At 42.3% G+C, this 14,796-nt stretch overlaps 3 non-coding genes across 3 annotated transcripts; all 3 read right to left on the bottom strand.

The window, feature by feature from the left end:
* Nucleotides 1-572: 572 nt before the first annotated feature.
* trnas-uga (transfer RNA serine (anticodon UGA)) lies at nucleotides 573-654 on the bottom strand. Its single transcript has one exon. It is a non-coding gene; the product is annotated as a tRNA-Ser (tRNA).
* Nucleotides 655-1,975: 1,321 nt separating this feature from the next.
* Nucleotides 1,976-2,058, bottom strand: trnal-aag (transfer RNA leucine (anticodon AAG)). Its single transcript has one exon. It is a non-coding gene; the product is annotated as a tRNA-Leu (tRNA).
* Nucleotides 2,059-6,750: 4,692 nt separating this feature from the next.
* Nucleotides 6,751-6,832, bottom strand: trnas-uga (transfer RNA serine (anticodon UGA)). The gene has a single exon. It is a non-coding gene; the product is annotated as a tRNA-Ser (tRNA).
* Between the last annotated feature and the right edge of the window lie 7,964 nt (nucleotides 6,833-14,796).

Below are 14,796 nucleotides of genomic sequence, written 5' to 3'. Positions count from 1 at the left end.
GCTTCTCGTTGGGGCGGTCTCCTCTGTGCATTTGCCTTTACCGTCTTCTGTGACTTGTGCAATGTGTCTCTGGATGTTAGCCCAGTTGTATCACATATACTTCGGTTTTAATGTCGTTTTCTGCAAGCTTTGGTACCTTTCAGTGACAGCAATAATAGGAAATGTTGAAACCGTAATATTGTTTCACTTCATAAAGATTTAGTTAAACTGTTCCCAGTGTATTTGGTGTAATTTATTCTGTGTACAGTTTTTTTCTTTCTTTATTTCTTTATTCACATGAACTGCTTAACGATCGTCAGCGCTTTTGTCCCTTTGGATTTGGATGTGGGTTGGATGCGAACCATCATCTGGGCAGCTCCTGAATGTTTAAAGGAACAACACCAGACTCTTGGGTCCCTCAGAATGAAAAGCATCCATTGGTTCAATTGGTAAATTCTCAGTACAACAGCAGGTATGCAACAACTGTAAACTTTTAATAGCATTTAAGGTACATGGTGTTTCAGGGAAGAATCCAGACAGGTTTGTCCTCACTCTTGCTACCCCAGCACTGGAATCACAAACCAAATCTCATACGTAGTTGGCAGGATTCGGACCTGCGCGGGGAAACCCCAATGGATTTCAAGTCCATCGCCTTAACCACTCGGCCACAACTACGTAAAAAGCCTTGCTTCAGCATGGACCACTGTCTGATCGTATTTGATCCATGCACTTTGTTTCAGAATGTATAGGCTTCCGTCAGGGACCCTGCTCAGGCATTTCGGCAACACAACGAGGCAGTGTAGTCGGTTCCCTCGGCAACCATCCATGGACAGTGCCATAGAATCAAGACAGTGTTGTAGTTTAAGCCTAGAATGGGCTTCAGTGAACAACTCTTAAGCATAGTGAGGCAAACAGAAGCTTCAACCTATTTGTAAGCGTTCTAAACTTGATTTACAATATATTCATAAGCGCTTCTCGTTGGGGCGGTCTCCTCTGTGCATTTGCCTTTACCGTCTTCTGTGACTGGTGCAATGTGTCTCTGGATGTTACCCCAGTTGTATCACATATACTTCGGTTTTAATGTCGTTTTCTGCAAGCTTTGGTACCTTTCAGTGACAGCAATAATAGGAAATGTTGAAACCGTAATATTGTTTCACTTCATAAAGATTTAGTTAAACTGTTCGCAGTGTATTTGGTGTAATTTATTCTGTGTACAGTTTTTTTCTTTCTTTATTTCTTTATTCACATGAACTGCTTAACGATCGTCAGCGATTTTGTCCCTTTGGATTTGGATGTGGGTTGGATGCGAACCATCATCTGGGCAGCTCCTGAATGTTTAAAGGAACAACACCAGACTCTTGGGTCCCTCAGAATGAAAAGCATTCATTCATTTGGTAAATTCCCAGTACAACAGCAGGTATGCAACAACTGTAAACTTTTAATAGCATTTAAGGTACATGGTGTTTCAGGGAAGAATCCAGACAGGTTTGTCCTCACACTTGCTACCCCAGCACTGGAATCACAAACCAAATCTCAGACGTAGCTGGCAGGATTCGGACCTGCGCGGGGAAACCCCAAAGGATTTCAAGTCCATCGCCTTAACCACTCGGCCACAACTACGTAAAAAGCCTTGCTTCAGCATGGACCACTGTCTGATCGTATTTGATCCATGCACTTTGTTTCAGAATGTATAGGCTTCCGTTAGGGACCCTGCTCAGGTATTTCGGCAACACAACGAGGCAGTGTAGTTGGTTCCCTCGGCAACCAGCCACGGAGCGTGCCATAGAATCAAGACAGTGTTATAGTTTAGGACTAGAATGGGCTTCAGTGAACAACTCTTAAGCATAGTGTGGCAAACAGAAGCTTAAACCTGTTTGTAAGCGTTCTAAACTATACATTTCAAGTGACTTACTTCAAAATGAATTCCATGCAAAGAGGAACTACGTCACAAACAGTCTTTCAGACCCTCGACCGAGGGTGCAGCCACTGTTCAGGTTGTCAGAAGTGGGATTTGAACCCACGCCTCCAGAGGAGACTGCGACCTTAACGCAGCGCCTTAGACCGCTCGGCCATCCTGGCACACTGATGCTGTGCGTCGTGGACCATGCACGATGCACATTATGTTGACCATATGAGTCGTATATACACTTTTCTAACTGGTCGAATATCTACGGGCAGTGATTTAAAGGGAACCCATGCAGTATTTTGACCCAAATGTTTCCAGGAGAGGACAACACTTTTTAAGGTGACATACCTGGATTTTTAACAGCTCCATAGCTTGTCATACAAGCTTGGGTAACAGCCACAGCAAACCAGACACTGAAATGAACAACGCCGAGTCTGGCATCTCACAATTCAATAGTGGGCAAGCGGTAATATCTGACTGAAGACTTTGTACAATAGCAGGTATGCAATGAATGTTTACTCTTATTGATAATTCTTACGGTTGATAGGGAAGAGGTCACTCAGCATTATTGTTACAACTGATACCCTAACAATGGCTCTGACCTGTCTGAATCATTTGGTAAGTGCTACTTGTTGGGGTAGTTGCTTGTTGCTTACAAGTTGGGGCAACTTTCAGTGAATTTGGACACCACGGATGTGTGAAACTATAATCACATTCATCGTTGTTGAGATTCTAACTTGAGTCTTTCTCTTCATAAATATTTCTTAAAATTCTTGCACAGATATTTAGTGAAACATACGCTGAAATCTCTTAGAGCAATACCTTTGAATACATCAGTGAAAGCATCATTTGGCTGTGTACCTACTCTCAATCTAGAGTGATAACTGCCTGTCAATGTGTGAATCACCTGGTTCATTCACATGGAGTGATCTGCCATCATCACTTCTATTGTCACATTGGATTCTGTGGGTTGGACTGTGAATCATCTCAAGTTATGATCAGACTCTGAGCATTCAAAGGAACAACACTTGACTCAGGCCCCTCAGAATGAAATGGTGGTCAACTGGTAAATTCTCAGTGGACAACTTCTAGGATAGCGGGAATGTAGTGATTATATTTGTTGTGGTGAATGCGGCAGGAGAAGATGCAAAGAAGCAGACCACCCATCTGTCTTATTGTCACAGTCATTATTCTATCAATGGCTCTGACCTTCCTGAATGGTAAGTGCTATTTGTTGGGGTGCTTTTGGGTGATTGAAGCAACTAAAGATACTTCCTTTTTTTTTCATTTTATTATTTATTTATTGATTGATTGATTGATATTTTTTTGTTTATTCATTTATTTATTTATTCGTTTATTTTTTCAATTGATTAAACGTTAAACAGTTCGGACAACATCCAATACTTTCAAAAGAAAGCACAATTAGACTTCTTCAAATAGGAGCACTTGATTTACAATATATTCATAAGCGCTTCTCGTTGGGGCGGTCTCCTCTGTGCATTTGCCTTTACCGTCTTCTGTGACTGGTGCAATGTGTCTCTGGATGTTACCCCAGTTGTATCACATATACTTCGGTTTTAATGTCATTTTCTGCAAGCTTTGGTACCTTTCAGTGACAGCAATAATAGGAAATGTTGAAACCGTAATATTGTTTCACTTCATAAAGATTTAGTTAAACTGTTCCCAGTGTATTTGGTGTAATTTATTCTGTGTACAGTTTTTTTCTTTCTTTATTTCTTTATTCACATGAACTGCTTAACGATCGTCAGCGATTTTGTCCCTTTGGATTTGGATGTGGGTTGGATGCGAACCATCATCTGGGCAGCTCCTGAATGTTTAAAGGAACAACACCAGACTCTTGGGTCCCTCAGAATGAAAAGCATTCATTCATTTGGTAATTTCCCAGTACAACAGCAGGTATGCAACAACTGTAAACTTTTAATAGCATTTAAGGTACATGGTGTTTCAGGGAAGAATCCAGACAGGTTTGTCCTCACTCTTGCTACCCCAGCACTGGAATCACAAACCAAATCTGAGACGTAGTTGGCAGGATTCGGACCTGCGCGGGGAAACCCAAATGGATTTCAAGTCCATCGCCTTAACCACTCGGCCACAACTACGTAAAAAGCCTTGCTTCAGCATGGACCACTGTCTGATCGTATTTGATCCATGCACTTTGTTTCAGAATATATAGGCTTCCGTCAGGGACCCTGCTCAGGCATTTCGGCAACACAACGAGGCAGTGTAGTCGGTTCCCTCGGCAACCATCCATGGACAGTGCCATAGAATCAAGACAGTGTTGTAGTTTAAGCCTAGAATGGGCTTCAGTGAACAACTCTTAAGCATAGTGAGGCAAACAGAAGCTTCAACCTATTTGTAAGCGTTCTAAACTTGATTTACAATATATTCATAAGCGCTTCTCGTTGGGGCGGTCTCCTCTGTGCATTTGCCTTTACCGTCTTCTGTGACTTGTGCAATGTGTCTCTGGATGTTAGCCCAGTTGTATCACATATACTTCGGTTTTAATGTCGTTTTCTGCAAGCTTTGGTACCTTTCAGTGACAGCAATAATAGGAAATGTTGAAACCGTAATATTGTTTCACTTCATAAAGATTTAGTTAAACTGTTCCCAGTGTATTTGGTGTAATTTATTCTGTGTACAGTTTTTTTCTTTATTCACATGAATTGCTTAACGATCGTCAGCGATTTTGTCCCTTTGGATTTGGATGTGGGTTGGTTGCGAACCATCATCTGGGCAGCTCCTGAATGTTTAAAGGAACAACACCAGACTCTTGGGTCCCTCAGAATGGAAAGCATTCATTCATTCATTCAATTGGTATATTCCCAGTACAACAGCAGGTATGCAACAACTGTAAACTTTTAATAGCATTTAAGGTACATGGTGTTTCAGGGAAGAATCCAGACAGGTTTGTCCTCACTCTTGCTACCCCAGCACTGGAATCACAAACCAAATCTGAGACGTAGTTGGCAGGATTCGGACCTGCGCGGGGAAACCCAAATGGATTTCAAGTCCATCGCCTTAACCACTTGGCCACAACTACGTAAAAAGCCTTGCTTCAGCATGGACCACTGTCTGATCGTATTTGATCCATGCACTTTGTTTCAGAATGTATAGGCTTCCGTCAGGGACCCTGCTCAGGCATTTCGGCAACACAACGAGGCAGTGTAGTCGGTTCCCTCGGCAACCATCCATGGACAGTGCCATAGAATCAAGACAGTGTTGTAGTTTAAGCCTAGAATGGGCTTCAGTGAACAACTCTTAAGCATAGTGAGGCAAACAGAAGCTTCAACCTATTTGTAAGCGTTCTAAACTTGATTTACAATATATTCATAAGCGCTTCTCGTTGGCGCGGTCTCCTCTGTGCATTTGCCTTTACCGTCTTCTGTGACTTGTGCAATGTGTCTCTGGATGTTAGCCCAGTTGTATCACATATACTTCGGTTTTAATGTCGTTTTCTGCAAGCTTTGGTACCTTTCAGTGACAGCAATAATAGGAAATGTTGAAACCGTAATATTGTTTCACTTCATAAAGATTTAGTTAAACTGTTCCCAGTGTATTTGGTGTAATTTATTCTGTGTACAGTTTTTTTCTTTATTCACATGAACTGCTTAACGATCGACAGCGATTTTGTCCCTTTGGATTTGGATGTGGGTTGGTTGCGAACCATCATCTGGGCAGCTCCTGAATGTTTAAAGGAACAACACCAGACTCTTGGGTCCCTCAGAATGGAAAGCATTCATTCATTCATTCAATTGGTATATTCCCAGTACAACAGCAGGTATGCAACAACTGTAAACTTTTAATAGCATTTAAGGTACATGGTGTTTCAGGGAAGAATCCAGACAGGTTTGTCCTCACTCTTGCTACCCCAGCACTGGAATCACAAACCAAATCTGAGACGTAGTTGGCAGGATTCGGACCTGCGCGGGGAAACCCAAATGGATTTCAAGTCCATCGCCTTAACCACTCGGCCACAACTACGTAAAAAGCCTTGCTTCAGCATGGACCACTGTCTGATCGTATTTGATCCATGCACTTTGTTTCAGAATGTATAGGCTTCCGTCAGGGACCCTGCTCAGGCATTTCGGCAACACAACGAGGCAGTGTAGTCGGTTCCCTCGGCAACCATCCATGGACAGTGCCATAGAATCAAGACAGTGTTGTAGTTTAAGCCTAGAATGGGCTTCAGTGAACAACTCTTAAGCATAGTGAGGCAAACAGAAGCTTCAACCTATTTGTAAGCGTTCTAAACTTGATTTACAATATATTCATAAGCGCTTCTCGTTGGGGCGGTCTCCTCTGTGCATTTGCCTTTACCGTCTTCTGTGACTTGTGCAATGTGTCTCTGGATGTTAGCCCAGTTGTATCACATATACTTCGGTTTTAATGTCGTTTTCTGCAAGCTTTGGTACCTTTCAGTGACAGCAATAATAGGAAATGTTGAAACCGTAATATTGTTTCACTTCATAAAGATTTAGTTAAACTGTTCCCAGTGTATTTGGTGTAATTTATTCTGTGTACAGTTTTTTTCTTTTTTTATTTCTTTATTCACATGAACTGCTTAACGATCGTCAGCGCTTTTGTCCCTTTGGATTTGGATGTGGGTTGGATGCGAACCATCATCTGGGCAGCTCCTGAATGTTTAAAGGAACAACACCAGACTCTTGGGTCCCTCAGAATGAAAAGCATTCATTCAATTGGTAAATTCCCAGTACAACAGCAGGTATGCAACAACTGTAAACTTTTAATAGCATTTAAGGTACATGGTGTTTCAGGGAAGAATCCAGACAGGTTTGTCCTCACTCTTGCTACCCCAGCACTGGAATCACAAACCAAATCTCAGACGTAGTTGGCAGGATTCGGACCTGCGCGGGGAAACCCCAATGGATTTCAAGTCCATCGCCTTAACCACTCAGCCACAACTACGTAAAAAGCCTTGCTTCAGCATGGACCACTGTCTGATCGTATTTGATCCATGCACTTTGTTTCAGAATGTATAGGCTTCCGTTAGGGACCCTGCTCAGGTATTTCGGCAACACAACGAGGCAGTGTAGTTGGTTCCCTCGGCAACCAGCCACGGAGCGTGCCATAGAATCAAGACAGTGTTATAGTTTAGGACTAGAATGGGCTTCAGTGAACAACTCTTAAGCATAGTGTGGCAAACAGAAGCTTAAACCTGTTTGTAAGCGTTCTAAACTATACATTTCAAGTGACTTACTTCAAAATGAATTCCATGCAAAGAGGAACTACGTTACAAACAGTCTTTCAGACCCTCGACCGAGGGTGCAGCAACTGGGCTGATTGTCAGAAGTGGGATTTGAGTCCACGCCTCCAGACTGCTACCTGAACGCAGCACCTTGGACTGCTCTGCCATCCTGATCTGGAGAAGAAGCTCAAGTTTGAACCCCAGAATGGGCTACAAGGAGGAGTTCAAACTTGAACCCTAAACTATGCAGGGACATTTCAAGGGATTTCTTGAAAGAGGAACAGCCAAACAACCCCTCAACAGAGTGCAGCAAAGGCTCTAAATGTCAGGAGCGGGATTTAAACCCACGCCTCCAGGGGAGACCGCTCGGCCATCCTGACACGTTGAAGCTGCGCGTCGTGGACCGTGCACGATGCACATTATGTTGAGTCGTGTGCTAGTCATATAAACACTTGTCTGACTGGTCGAATATCTACGGGCAGTGATTTAAAGGGAACCCATGCAGTATTTTGACCCAAATGTTTCCAGGAGAGGACAACACTTTTTAAGGTGACATACCTGGATTTTTAACGGCTCCATAGCTTGTCATACAAGCTTGGGTAACAGCCACAGCAAACCAGACACTGAGATGAACAACGCCCGAGTCTGGCATCTCACAATTCAATAGTGGGCAAGCGGTAATATCTGACTGAAGACTTTGTACAATAGCAGGTATGCAATGATTGTTTACTCTTATTGATAATTCTTACGGTTGATAGGGAAGAGGTCACTCAGCATTATTGTTACAACTGATACCCTAACAATGGCTCTGACCTGTCTGAATCATTTGGTAAGTGCTACTTGTTGGGGTAGTTGCTTGTTGCTTACAAGTTGGGGCAACTTTCAGTGAATTTGGACACCACGGATGTGTGAAACTATAATCACATTCATCGTTGTTGAGATTCTAACTTGAGTCTTTCTCTTCATAAATATTTCTTAAAATTCTTGCACAGATATTTAGTGAAACATACGCTGAAATCTCTTAGAGCAATACCTTTGAATACATCAGTGAAAGCATCATTTGGCTGTGTACCTACTCTCAATCTAGAGTGATAACTGCCTGTCAATGTGTGAATCACCTGGTTCATTCACATGGAGTGATCTGCCATCATCACTTCTATTGTCACATTGGATTCTGTGGGTTGGACTGTGAATCATCTCAAGTTATGATCAGACTCTGAGCATTCAAAGGAACAACACTTGACTCAGGCCCCTCAGAATGAAATGGTGGTCAACTGGTAAATTCTCAGTGGACAACTTCTAGGATAGCGGGAATGTAGTGATTATATTTGTTGTGGTGAATGCGGCAGGAGAAGATGCAAAGAAGCAGACCACCCATCTGTCTTATTGTCACGGTCGTTATTCTATCAATGGCTCTGACCTTCCTGAATGGTAAGTGCTATTTGTTGGGGTGCTTTTGGGTGATTGAAGCAACTAAAGATACTTCCTTTTTTTTCATTTTATTATTTATTTATTTATTGATTGATTGATATTTTTTTGTTTATTCATTTATTTATTTATTCGTTTATTTTTTCAATTGATTAAACGTTAAACAGTTCGGACAACATCCAATACTTTCAAAAGAAAGCACAATTAGACTTCTTCAAATAGGAGCACTTGATTTACAATATATTCATAAGCGCTTCTCGTTGGGGCGGTCTCCTCTGTGCATTTGCCTTTACCGTCTTCTGTGACTGGTGCAATGTGTCTCTGGATGTTACCCCAGTTGTATCACATATACTTCGGTTTTAATGTCATTTTCTGCAAGCTTTGGTACCTTTCAGTGACAGCAATAATAGGAAATGTTGAAACCGTAATATTGTTTCACTTCATAAAGATTTAGTTAAACTGTTCCCAGTGTATTTGGTGTAATTTATTCTGTGTACAGTTTTTTTCTTTCTTTATTTCTTTATTCACATGAACTGCTTAACGATCGTCAGCGATTTTGTCCCTTTGGATTTGGATGTGGGTTGGATGCGAACCATCATCTGGGCAGCTCCTGAATGTTTAAAGGAACAACACCAGACTCTTGGGTCCCTCAGAATGAAAAGCATTCATTCATTTGGTAATTTCCCAGTACAACAGCAGGTATGCAACAACTGTAAACTTTTAATAGGATTTAAGGTACATGGTGTTTCAGGGAAGAATCCAGACAGGTTTGTCCTCACTCTTGCTACCCCAGCACTGGAATCACAAACCAAATCGCAGACGTAGTTGGCAGGATTCGGACCTGCGCGGGGAAACCCAAAGGGATTTCAAGTCCATCGCCTTAACCACTCGGCCACAACTACGTAAAAAGCCTTGCTTCAGCATGGACCACTGTCTGATCGTATTTGATCCATGCACTTTGTTTCAGAATATATAGGCTTCCGTCAGGGACCCTGCTCAGGCATTTCGGCAACACAACGAGGCAGTGTAGTCGGTTCCCTCGGCAACCATCCATGGACAATGCCATAGAATCAAGACAGTGTTGTAGTTTAAGCCTAGAATGGGCTTCAGTGAACAACTCTTAAGCATAGTGAGGCAAACAGAAGCTTCAACCTATTTGTAAGCGTTCTAAACTTGATTTACAATATATTCATAAGCGCTTCTCGTTGGGGCGGTCTCCTCTGTGCATTTGCCTTTACCGTCTTCTGTGACTTGTGCAATGTGTCTCTGGATGTTAGCCCAGTTGTATCACATATACTTCGGTTTTAATGTCGTTTTCTGCAAGCTTTGGTACCTTTCAGTGACAGCAATAATAGGAAATGTTGAAACCGTAATATTGTTTCACTTCATAAAGATTTAGTTAAACTGTTCCCAGTGTATTTGGTGTAATTTATTCTGTGTACAGTTTTTTTCTTTCTTTATTTCTTTATTCACATGAACTGCTTAACGATCGTCAGCGATTTTGTCCCTTTGGATTTGGATGTGGGTTGGATGCGAACCATCATCTGGGCAGCTCCTGAATGTTTAAAGGAACAACACCAGACTCTTGGGTCCCTCAGAATGAAAAGCATTCATTCATTTGGTAATTTCCCAGTACAACAGCAGGTATGCAACAACTGTAAACTTTTAATAGCATTTAAGGTACATGGTGTTTCAGGGAAGAATCCAGACAGGTTTGTCCTCACTCTTGCTACCCCAGCACTGGAATCACAAACCAAATCTGAGACGTAGTTGGCAGGATTCGGACCTGCGCGGGGAAACCCAAATGGATTTCAAGTCCATCGCCTTAACCACTCGGCCACAACTACGTAAAAAGCCTTGCTTCAGCATGGACCACTGTCTGATCGTATTTGATCCATGCACTTTGTTTCAGAATATATAGGCTTCCGTCAGGGACCCTGCTCAGGCATTTCGGCAACACAACGAGGCAGTGTAGTCGGTTCCCTCGGCAACCATCCATGGACAGTGCCATAGAATCAAGACAGTGTTGTAGTTTAAGATTAGAATGGGCTTCAGTGAACAACTCTTAAGCATAGTGAGGCAAACAGAAGCTTCAACCTATTTGTAAGCGTTCTAAACTTGATTTACAATATATTCATAAGCGCTTCTCGTTGGGGCGGTCTCCTCTGTGCATTTGCCTTTACCGTCTTCTGTGACTTGTGCAATGTGTCTCTGGATGTTAGCCCAGTTGTATCACATATACTTCGGTTTTAATGTCGTTTTCTGCAAGCTTTGGTACCTTTCAGTGACAGCAATAATAGGAAATGTTGAAACCGTAATATTGTTTCACTTCATAAAGATTTAGTTAAACTGTTCCCAGTGTATTTGGTGTAATTTATTCTGTGTACAGTTTTTTTCTTTATTCACATGAATTGCTTAACGATCGTCAGCGATTTTGTCCCTTTGGATTTGGATGTGGGTTGGTTGCGAACCATCATCTGGGCAGCTCCTGAATGTTTAAAGGAACAACACCAGACTCTTGGGTCCCTCAGAATGGAAAGCATTCATTCATTCATTCAATTGGTATATTCCCAGTACAACAGCAGGTATGCAACAACTGTAAACTTTTAATAGCATTTAAGGTACATGGTGTTTCAGGGAAGAATCCAGACAGGTTTGTCCTCACTCTTGCTACCCCAGCACTGGAATCACAAACCAAATCTGAGACGTAGTTGGCAGGATTCGGACCTGCGCGGGGAAACCCAAATGGATTTCAAGTCCATCGCCTTAACCACTCGGCCACAACTACGTAAAAAGCCTTGCTTCAGCATGGACCACTGTCTGATCGTATTTGATCCATGCACTTTGTTTCAGAATGTATAGGCTTCCGTCAGGGACCCTGCTCAGGCATTTCGGCAACACAACGAGGCAGTGTAGTCGGTTCCCTCGGCAACCATCCATGGACAGTGCCATAGAATCAAGACAGTGTTGTAGTTTAAGCCTAGAATGGGCTTCAGTGAACAACTCTTAAGCATAGTGAGGCAAACAGAAGCTTCAACCTATTTGTAAGCGTTCTAAACTTGATTTACAATATATTCATAAGCGCTTCTCGTTGGCGCGGTCTCCTCTGTGCATTTGCCTTTACCGTCTTCTGTGACTTGTGCAATGTGTCTCTGGATGTTAGCCCAGTTGTATCACATATACTTCGGTTTTAATGTCGTTTTCTGCAAGCTTTGGTACCTTTCAGTGACAGCAATAATAGGAAATGTTGAAACCGTAATATTGTTTCACTTCATAAAGATTTAGTTAAACTGTTCCCAGTGTATTTGGTGTAATTTATTCTGTGTACAGTTTTTTTCTTTATTCACATGAACTGCTTAACGATCGTCAGCGATTTTGTCCCTTTGGATTTGGATGTGGGTTGGTTGCGAACCATCATCTGGGCAGCTCCTGAATGTTTAAAGGAACAACACCAGACTCTTGGGTCCCTCAGAATGGAAAGCATTCATTCATTCATTCAATTGGTATATTCCCAGTACAACAGCAGGTATGCAACAACTGTAAACTTTTAATAGCATTTAAGGTACATGGTGTTTCAGGGAAGAATCCAGACAGGTTTGTCCTCACTCTTGCTACCCCAGCACTGGAATCACAAACCAAATCTGAGACGTAGTTGGCAGGATTCGGACCTGCGCGGGGAAACCCAAATGGATTTCAAGTCCATCGCCTTAACCACTCGGCCACAACTACGTAAAAAGCCTTGCTTCAGCATGGACCACTGTCTGATCGTATTTGATCCATGCACTTTGTTTCAGAATGTATAGGCTTCCGTCAGGGACCCTGCTCAGGCATTTCGGCAACACAACGAGGCAGTGTAGTCGGTTCCCTCGGCAACCATCCATGGACAGTGCCATAGAATCAAGACAGTGTTGTAGTTTAAGCCTAGAATGGGCTTCAGTGAACAACTCTTAAGCATAGTGAGGCAAACAGAAGCTTCAACCTATTTGTAAGCGTTCTAAACTTGATTTACAATATATTCATAAGCGCTTCTCGTTGGGGCGGTCTCCTCTGTGCATTTGCCTTTACCGTCTTCTGTGACTTGTGCAATGTGTCTCTGGATGTTAGCCCAGTTGTATCACATATACTTCGGTTTTAATGTCGTTTTCTGCAAGCTTTGGTACCTTTCAGTGACAGCAATAATAGGAAATGTTGAAACCGTAATATTGTTTCACTTCATAAAGATTTAGTTAAACTGTTCCCAGTGTATTTGGTGTAATTTATTCTGTGTACAGTTTTTTTCTTTCTTTATTTCTTTATTCACATGAACTGCTTAACGATCGTCAGCGATTTTGTCCCTTTGGATTTGGATGTGGGTTGGATGCGAACCATCATCTGGGCAGCTCCTGAATGTTTAAAGGAACAACACCAGACTCTTGGGTCCCTCAGAATGAAAAGCATTCATTCATTTGGTAATTTCCCAGTACAACAGCAGGTATGCAACAACTGTAAACTTTTAATAGCATTTAAGGTACATGGTGTTTCAGGGAAGAATCCAGACAGGTTTGTCCTCACTCTTGCTACCCCAGCACTGGAATCACAAACCAAATCTGAGACGTAGTTGGCAGGATTCGGACCTGCGCGGGGAAACCCAAATGGATTTCAAGTCCATCGCCTTAACCACTCGGCCACAACTACGTAAAAAGCCTTGCTTCAGCATGGACCACTGTCTGATCGTATTTGATCCATGCACTTTGTTTCAGAATATATAGGCTTCCGTCAGGGACCCTGCTCAGGCATTTCGGCAACACAACGAGGCAGTGTAGTCGGTTCCCTCGGCAACCATCCATGGACAGTGCCATAGAATCAAGACAGTGTTGTAGTTTAAGCCTAGAATGGGCTTCAGTGAACAACTCTTAAGCATAGTGAGGCAAACAGAAGCTTCAACCTATTTGTAAGCGTTCTAAACTTGATTTACAATATATTCATAAGCGCTTCTCGTTGGGGCGGTCTCCTCTGTGCATTTGCCTTTACCGTCTTCTGTGACTTGTGCAATGTGTCTCTGGATGTTAGCCCAGTTGTATCACATATACTTCGGTTTTAATGTCGTTTTCTGCAAGCTTTGGTACCTTTCAGTGACAGCAATAATAGGAAATGTTGAAACCGTAATATTGTTTCACTTCATAAAGATTTAGTTAAACTGTTCCCAGTGTATTTGGTGTAATTTATTCTGTGTACAGTTTTTTTCTTTATTCACATGAATTGCTTAACGATCGTCAGCGATTTTGTCCCTTTGGATTTGGATGTGGGTTGGTTGCGAACCATCATCTGGGCAGCTCCTGAATGTTTAAAGGAACAACACCAGACTCTTGGGTCCCTCAGAATGGAAAGCATTCATTCATTCATTCAATTGGTATATTCCCAGTACAACAGCAGGTATGCAACAACTGTAAACTTTTAATAGCATTTAAGGTACATGGTGTTTCAGGGAAGAATCCAGACAGGTTTGTCCTCACTCTTGCTACCCCAGCACTGGAATCACAAACCAAAGCTGAGACGTAGTTGGCAGGATTCGGACCTGCGCGGGGAAACCCAAATGGATTTCAAGTCCATCGCCTTAACCACTCGGCCACAACTACGTAAAAAGCCTTGCTTCAGCATGGACCACTGTCTGATCGTATTTGATCCATGCACTTTGTTTCAGAATGTATAGGCTTCCGTCAGGGACCCTGCTCAGGCATTTCGGCAACACAACGAGGCAGTGTAGTCGGTTCCCTCGGCAACCATCCATGGACAGTGCCATAGAATCAAGACAGTGTTGTAGTTTAAGCCTAGAATGGGCTTCAGTGAACAACTCTTAAGCATAGTGAGGCAAACAGAAGCTTCAACCTATTTGTAAGCGTTCTAAACTTGATTTACAATATATTCATAAGCGCTTCTCGTTGGCGCGGTCTCCTCTGTGCATTTGCCTTTACCGTCTTCTGTGACTTGTGCAATGTGTCTCTGGATGTTAGCCCAGTTGTATCACATATACTTCGGTTTTAATGTCGTTTTCTGCAAGCTTTGGTACCTTTCAGTGACAGCAATAATAGGAAATGTTGAAACCGTAATATTGTTTCACTTCATAAAGATTTAGTTAAACTGTTCCCAGTGTATTTGGTGTAATTTATTCTGTGTACAGTTTTTTTCTTTATTCACATGAACTGCTTAACGATCGTCAGCGATTTTGTCCCTTTGGATTTGGATGTGGGTTGGTTGCGAACCATCATCTGGGCAGCTC

This window comes from Ictalurus punctatus, chromosome 13 (genome assembly GCF_001660625.3).
Source record: "Ictalurus punctatus breed USDA103 chromosome 13, Coco_2.0, whole genome shotgun sequence".
NCBI lineage: Eukaryota > Metazoa > Chordata > Actinopteri > Siluriformes > Ictaluridae > Ictalurus > Ictalurus punctatus.
The sequence above is the reverse complement of the archived record's forward strand: the minus strand, read 5'-3'. Positions and strand labels throughout refer to the sequence as shown.